The sequence below is a fragment of the Solanum pennellii genome, chromosome 10, assembly GCF_001406875.1.
Source record: "Solanum pennellii chromosome 10, SPENNV200".
Lineage (NCBI taxonomy): Eukaryota > Viridiplantae > Streptophyta > Magnoliopsida > Solanales > Solanaceae > Solanum > Solanum pennellii.
The window spans coordinates 6,547,812-6,555,953 of record NC_028646.1 but is presented as its reverse complement, the minus strand read 5'-3'; the positions used below and the strand labels follow the sequence as shown (position 1 = coordinate 6,555,953).

The following is an 8,142-nucleotide window of genomic DNA, read 5'->3' as shown; positions in this document are numbered from 1 at the left end:
ATATATATATATAAAATTATATTTTTTTGTCAAAGGGGTTAGGGTGAACTTCCTGGACCCAACGTGGGTCCGCCCTGCTATCGACCGACTCGTAAGGAGATTTGCATGAAACACCACTGATTAGATCCACACCTACACAACAAAATACAAGTGTTATCAAAAACAAAAAGTTGTAAGGTCATTTGGGGATTTAAGCGCAAATAAAGTGTAGGCTTTATTACAAAAAGGTGCAAATGGAGAGAAAAAAATACAAATATGCATATGTAGTCCAATATTACTACTCATAAGCATGAATAAAAATACAAAAATACAAAGTTCTTCATCACTTTTTGAATTTTCAGTGCTCAACACTCCAATGAGGCTTCCGTCTTCTCTCAGTCTTCGTGTAATTGCTCAAGTGTCGATCTATTGTATGGTAGAGTGACTAATATCAGAGAATTTGAATTCCATAATTTGACATGTAAATGACAAGTGGTCTTGTATAGGACATACATAGGACTTACATATACCCATGATGTTCCTTTCAGCCAAATAGTCACCTAGTGTCTCTTTGCATCTCCAATTTCAGGTGTTGAGAGAAATATACAACAATTTAAACTATGAACATGTTATATTTAAATCCTGATTCGAAAGCAGGGCATAGCGAACAAACCTGATACTTAAACTTCTAATAACTAATCCTGCAAGAAAGCACTGCATCGATTCTTCATCGTCTGCCCAGACAAATTCCAAAACAGTCTTAAAAGATAATTCATACAAAAACAACAATCTGTCATGAAATAAACGCTAAACGCACCAAAGTTGACCACTGTATTCTCGATATGAGGGTTAGTCATCAAGACAAACTGGCCCGCATAACTGGGATATGTAATTATCTCCTCATACATGTAATATCAGGAAATATAAATAGCAGCACGTAAATAGACACTCAGAAGAAAAAAGTTTCAAGTAGAAAGAGTTGAAAGTAGAGAGCAAATAAACTTGTTCTTTTCTGCATTCTCTGAATAACTCTATGAGGTATTGGTGGAAAATAATCAACATACACATGTTGGAATTAATGCATCTACGTTTAGTCTTCCAAAATTGTCTCTTAATTTTTCAAGTAGTCTTTTAGGATTTCGTAATACATGTATCTAGTAAATTGTGATACATGTATTTAGTTATTTGTGCAAGACCTTTGATTTACATTATTACTAGTATAAATAGAGATGTAGTTGATGAGTGTAATCATCTCAAGTGATCTTAACACTATGTTTGGATTATTGTTATCCATTGTATTGTATTGTATCGTTACTATACCTACAATGTTTGTTTTGATTGTTATTTAAAATGTATTGTACTGTATTGTTAAATTTCGTTGTTACGTAACAATGAAAACCCCTGGAACAACCAATTTGGTGTGTTCCCATTGTTACGTAATTCCTTTTTTCAATTATATCTTTATATAATATTTCAAAATACTATTTTACTCTTTACCTTAATTATTTAAATCTAGTTAAACCTCCTACTCTAGGATAATAAAGAATATTTTTGTAAATTTATAAATTACAATACAGTACGATAAAATCAAACCAAACAACTAAAAAGTTATTAAACAACAACAAACAATATCGTCTAGCCAAACATTGTATCTACCACACAATACAGTACAATAGAGTGCAATACAATACAATACGTTATGAAAGAATGGGTAACAATGATCCAAACAAAGTGTAAGTAGCCTATAATAAACTTGAGCATTCTCTAAAGATACTATTTTCCTTCCATATTTCCTACAAATTCGTATCAAGAGCAGGTTTCGTTCTTAATCTTCGGTTAAGTGAAGAAAAATAATGGCAGCCAAACAAATGAAGGTGTTGATTTTTCAATTGTTCTTACTCCATTTTTTGATGGAACTGATTTTGAATATTGGAAGATAAAAATAAGAACACATTTGAAAGCTGAAGGTTTGTGGACTATTGTTGCAAATGACTTTCAAGAGCGAGACAACGATGGTGATCTTACAGCAGCAAAGATGAAAAATCTTGAGGCTAAGTATCGTCAAGATGCAAAAGCCTTGAGCAAAATCCAAATGAGAGTCTCAAGAGCATATTTTGCGAAAATTGCTACTTGTTAGACTACAAAGGAAGCTTGGGATTCTCTGTAAACTGAGGTGTATGGTGATGAAAAGGTACGCACTATAAATCTTCAAACTCTTAAAAGAGAATTTCAAAATTTGAAGATGATGGAGAATCTGAAAAAAAAATGATGAATATTACACAAGAATCATGAATATTGTTAATGAAATGAGATATCATTGTGATACAATTTCTGACCAACAAGTTGAGGAAAAGATTCTAATTAATGTCACAGAAAAGTATGAGTACATGTTTCTATCACCAAGGAGAAGAAAGATCTTTCTAAGCTTTCCATCAAAGAGCTCGTTGGATCATTCCGTGCATACGAGAAGCGAAGATTTTTTCATGAAGATCAACTCAAAGAGACGACTTTCCAGTCTAAAAAAAACAAATAACAATCCTCAAAATTTCTCAAAAATTAACAGAAGAAGAATCACAAGCCAAAAAAGAAGCAGGATCATGATGGTTCTTCCAAGAAGGTTAAAAAAAAGGTGAGAAAAACTCTAGTATTTTTTGTAAAGTATGCAAAAAGACTAATCACAATGCAGAAAAATGTTGGCACAGAAGCCCCAATGTAACTTTTGTAAAAAGTTTTGCCACATTGAAAAGTATTGCTGGCACAAGAAACCAGAGCAAGCAAATTTTTGTGAAAAACAGGAGGAAGAAAGGGAAGAAAACCTTTTCTTTGGTTCTAAATATGATGCTTCAACAAAAAGTAATGAATGGTATGTTGATAGTGGTTGTAGTAATGACATGACTGGAGATGAAAAGACTTTTCTGTCAATTAATAATAGCATTTATGATAAAATTGGGCCAAATCAAGTCATTGTTGAGGTAAAGATGATAAAAAGAAACTTCTCTTTGCAATTTCATTACAATGCATTAAAAAATGAAATTATAGATGATTCATGGCTTTGGCACAAAAGATTTCCATGGTTTGAAGCTTCTCAAGCAAAAAGACATGGTGCAAGGCCAACCTGAGATACATACTGAGGTGGATCCATGTAAAAGTTGTATAATGGGAAAGCAACATACGAAGTCTTTTCCAAAAGGGGTGACTTGGAGAGCAAGTTTACTTTTGGAACTAATCCATATCGACATTTGCGGACCAATGAAGACTCCATCTCTTGGAAGTCAAAGGTATTTTCTAATCTTTATTGATGATTTCTCAAGAATGACTTGAGTTTATTTCTTGAAAGAAAAGTCAAAAGCATTTGCTACATTCAATAAATTTAAAGCTCTTGTTGAGAAGCAAAAAGGTTGCAGCATCAAAATCATTCGCAGTGATAGAGGAGGTGAAAACACAAGTAGAGAATTTGATGAATATTGCAAAAATGAAGGCATTCAGAAACAACTTACAGCAAGGTATACTCCTCAACAAAATAGTCTATCTGAAAGAAGAAATAGAATAAACCAGAACTACGATGAATGAGAAAGGGCTGCCAAAATATTTTTGCGCAGAAGCAGTGCATACAGCAATGTACATCCTTAACAGGTTCCCGACAATGGCACTAAAGGACAAGACACCTGTTGAAGATTGGAGTGGAATGAAACCTTCTGTAAGTCATTTTAAGATTTTCGGGTGTATTTGTTATGCTCATGTACCTGCTGAGAAAAGAACAAAATTGAATGAAAAAGTACAAAATGTATATTTCTTGGTTATAGTGATGTGACAAAAGGATATAGGCTTCTCGATGTCAAAACTAACAAACTTATTGTTAGTAGAGATGTCATTTTTGATGAAAAAACAACATTGAATTGGAGGGATAAAAATATAGAGAATAATGTTATCATATCCAGCTCCAATGAATGACTACTGTTGCTTGCTCTCAGGTGGCCTCTCACCAGCCGGACCATCTGCTGCATTTGCTCTACCAATCCTCTGTGACATGAAATAAACAATTCAGTATGTCTAGTATTATGGAAGAGAAATCATATGAAAGAACTTCCATTGAGGAAACATGAGTATGTCGGTCATACCTGGCGAGCAGCAGAAGATGACTGTAGTAACATTTGAAGTAAGGGGGAAAACGTCATGATCGTCTCCAAATAAGTATTTAGCCACTAAGCAAGGAAGTCAGTACCTTTTTCTTGTTGCTGCTATCATCTTCATCCTCATCATCCTCGTCATCTTCGTAATCATCCTCGTCCTCTTCATCATCCATTTCATCATCCTCATCTTCCAAGTCAGCAAAATCATCTTCGGCAGCTTCCTCAGTGAACCATGAAACCGCATGAGGAATAATCTTATCTCGGATAGTTTATCTGCATAGACAATCAGGATATGAATCTCAGCAACTAAATGGGAAGTTTGAAATTGAGCAAGTACAGATATCATCAGCATCATCTTACTGCAGTAATTTTTTCAGTATAATCTTCCTGAGTGATTTATTTTCTGAATGGTACAATATTCTCTTTAATTGGTATTATCATGGTCATAGAAATTGATATTTTCATGTCAACTTATGCAATATCATAGTCTTGTTCCATCAAACCTTGAAGTTCTTCAGCCTGTCCAAGAAGTAGAGAGAAAATGTTGATTCAAATTGAACCTCACAAGAAAATAAAACAGTAGACAGCATCATCATCAATAACCTCGAGAAAATTGACACACAAGAAAATGAAACTTACAGCATCTTCATCAATATCCTCTTCGTCCTCTGGAACTTGAGGTGGACTAAAGAAGTTGAAGAAACTTTCGCATTGTTCTGTTTTCATAATAGGCTTGGCATTCTTTGAGCCCTTCTTTGGCTTCTTCTTTAGAATCTTTTGTGTCAAACATTTTCCTGGATACCATTCTATCTCGGTCCTACAGATTGTCAGCAATGAGAAGTCATTACGGAGAAAACAGAATAAATATATCAATCAAAAACTTGGCTACAGATTAATACGTCACATACCCTATGGCCTTCTCCAGAATGGGTTCATCTTCATGTTCTGGGTTCATCTTCATCAATCATGTGATATGTTTTAGTCAGCACAGTATTCTTGAAGTACGGATTCGTATGAAAGAAAAACTCAAGCTTAAATCCCTTGTGACTCATCAATCCTTGTCCACTTTATATCCTTGAGAAGTTTGAGTGCGCCTTGATCTCGCTCTGAAATCTGTACTGACAGAATTGGATCAGATTACGGTAGGTGGACTTGCAGGATACAAGAAAATTGAAGATGATTAACAACTAACCTCCTCAGCTAGCACTTCATTATTCTTCATTGCAGTGACCCAGAAATCAGGGACTCCTTTCCCTATCAACAGCCAATGTCAAGAGTATCTGATCACAAATAAGAAAGCATAAACCCTAACTTGATACTCCCCATGCCCCAATTTATGTGGCACCATCTAACTAGACACGATTTAAGAAAAAAAAAAGACTTTTGAAACTTGTGGTTATTGTACATATTTGTGTGGTTATAAATTATTACATCAAGAGCAAAAGGGGAATTTCAAAGTTTAAGTTTTTTCTAATTATGGAAAGGTGACATTCTTCTTTGGACAGACTAAAAAGGAAAGGAGGCTACATAAATTGGGACATGGAGGAGCATTTACATACCCGCTGCATCTTTATCCTCTTCCTGGTCCGCTGCTGCTGCCTCTGTCACCTCACCATCAACTTCAACAACTCCATTCACAATATTGAATCTATGTATTTTTTATTTTTTGCTAACATTACTTTGAGAATGACCAATGGATGCAAGATACAAAAATAAATGCTGCAGCACCACCAACCTTAATATATAAAGGCTGATACAACTTTCGGTATTTGGCTTCAAGCGCAGCTCTCTCAAAAAATTTTGCCTCCAAATCATCATGCTGAGACTGAATTTAAGACAAAAGAGAAACATTATTCAACATCCAAGATTACAAAGATAAACAATCAGATCAAACAGCAAGAACCTGAGAAAGAAAGATATAAGCAACTATACAGATACAAAAATTAACTCAAAAGAAGTTTTGACTATTTTGGCAACTAATGCACATAGTATGTTGTAAATCAAGGGATAATTTCCTCAATAACTCACAATTATGTGACTACCCAAATATATGCTACGACTCTGGAAGACACTTGAGAGGTGTTTGGTTAGCGGACTAAATTATCACAGTATTTTAGTCATGGGATTATAGTCCTTGGACTAATCTATTAATCCCAAGTTAGATGGTATATGGTGGAATATCCAACATTAAATTCGGGATAAAATTTATACTGTGTTGTCACTGTTTTGTTGACTGCATAAATTTATCATGAAATAAATCTATCCCAAGCTAAAGTTGGGATATCCACCTTATCCCACATACCAAACAACCGCTTAAGATGGAAAAATAATATCTCCACTTCACGTTAAGAAGCAAAATTTATGTTTCACCCTCAAAGGACAAAAGAATATGCTGATACAGCATCATGAACAGAACCAGGAAAAAAAATGGAAGATCAAAAGGACAAAAATCTTGAGAAAATCCAAGATTTTTATCAGCTTAATAGAAAGGTAGTTCGACTTGTTACAATTTTATAGATGCTTATTCAAACAAAAAAAAGAAATAGTCGGCCTATTTCATGAGCTATATACATAACCCCCGAATGTCAAACAGCACAAAAGATCTTGGTAAAATTCTAACTAAATTTCCCAGTGAAAATAGGCTCTTAGAATGAACACACGTAAGAAATGCCTCAAATCCAAAGCCAGTTGGAGTAATAAATCCTCTGCATCTATTCCATTTGGGTTCATTTTATTCAAATACTCCAATCGTTAACGTCTAAGACAAGCAAAGGGTTCTATAAAATAAGGGTATCTTTGAATTTAATTTGTATCCTACAAGAACATAATGTAAGTGTACAAAACAAAAACTAAACCACAAACAACTTACATAGCATACAAATATTAGATGATTAGCCAAAAGACGACAACAACAACAGCATACCCAGTGTATTTCCGAAGGGGGAGTGTACCCTAGACCTTACCCCTATCTTGTGGAGATAGAGAGGTTGTTTTCAAAAGACACTCGACTCAAATAACACACAGCAAGGCAGTTTGAGAAAGACAATACAGAGGTAAAACAAAGCATAGCAAATAAATCAGCCAAAAGACACCAGTTGATACATATTCAAGCGACAGTAGTGTATAGGCTAAACATGCCTGAATCTCTCTCAGAACTTCAACACGCTTTCTGACATTGGGCGAGAGATATTCAAGCAAGTTTGTGTGCTTCCCAGTAAGGTTTTGAAGTTTATTCTGCAAAGCATCACCAAAATCACTACTTAAATGAAACAAAACAACCACACAAACATGTAATAAAGGAAGGAAACAAACTCACATTGAGAACATTAACAAGGTCTGCTCTGTCCCCAGCATCCAGAGCTACAAAATGAATTTCAATTAGAAAAACTCAAATGAATACAACCTCATAGGGGGCGCTAACGCGACCTTCCTTCAGCTGGCTTCACCCACATACCAAGTGTAATCCCCACAAGTGAGGTTTGGAGAGTGTGTCTGTACACAACCTTACCCCTACCTTGTCACAGTAGAGAGGTTGTTTCCACTACACCCTCGGCTCAAGTAACACATATCGACAATCAAGTATGTAAAGCAGATATTAAAACAAAGGAGGAGAATACCATAGCAGACAACAAGTAATATGATAATTGAGGCAAAGAAATCTAAGAAACAACAGTAAAACTAAAATCAAATAATAAACTAGTATGAGAGTAATAATAACAGTATCTAATAAAAACTCAAACTAAGGGTGTGTTTGGTACGAAGGAAAATGTTTTCCATGGAAAATGTTTTCCTAGAAAATGTTTTCCTGGAAAACAAGTAGATTTTGGACTTATTTTCTCATGTTTGGTTGGTGAGTAGAAAATATTTTCCGGAAATGATTTTTAGTGTTTGATTTATAAATAAAAAATATTTTTGAGAGACATTTTTTGTTTTTATTAGAGTAGAAAATAATTTATGAATTTGACAAATATTTTTTTTAAAAAAAAATTATTTGGGGTGGTGGTGGGGTGAGGGTGGGGGCAGGGGGTAGGGA

General features: G+C 34.6%; 2 pseudogenes; both read right to left on the bottom strand.

Annotated features, from left to right (window-relative positions):
* Window positions 1-887, bottom strand: part of LOC107032689 — a 12,394-nt pseudogene extending 11,507 nt beyond the window's left edge.
* A 2,930-nt stretch (window positions 888-3,817) lies between these two features.
* Window positions 3,818-8,142, bottom strand: part of LOC107032688 — a 17,597-nt pseudogene continuing 13,272 nt past the window's right edge.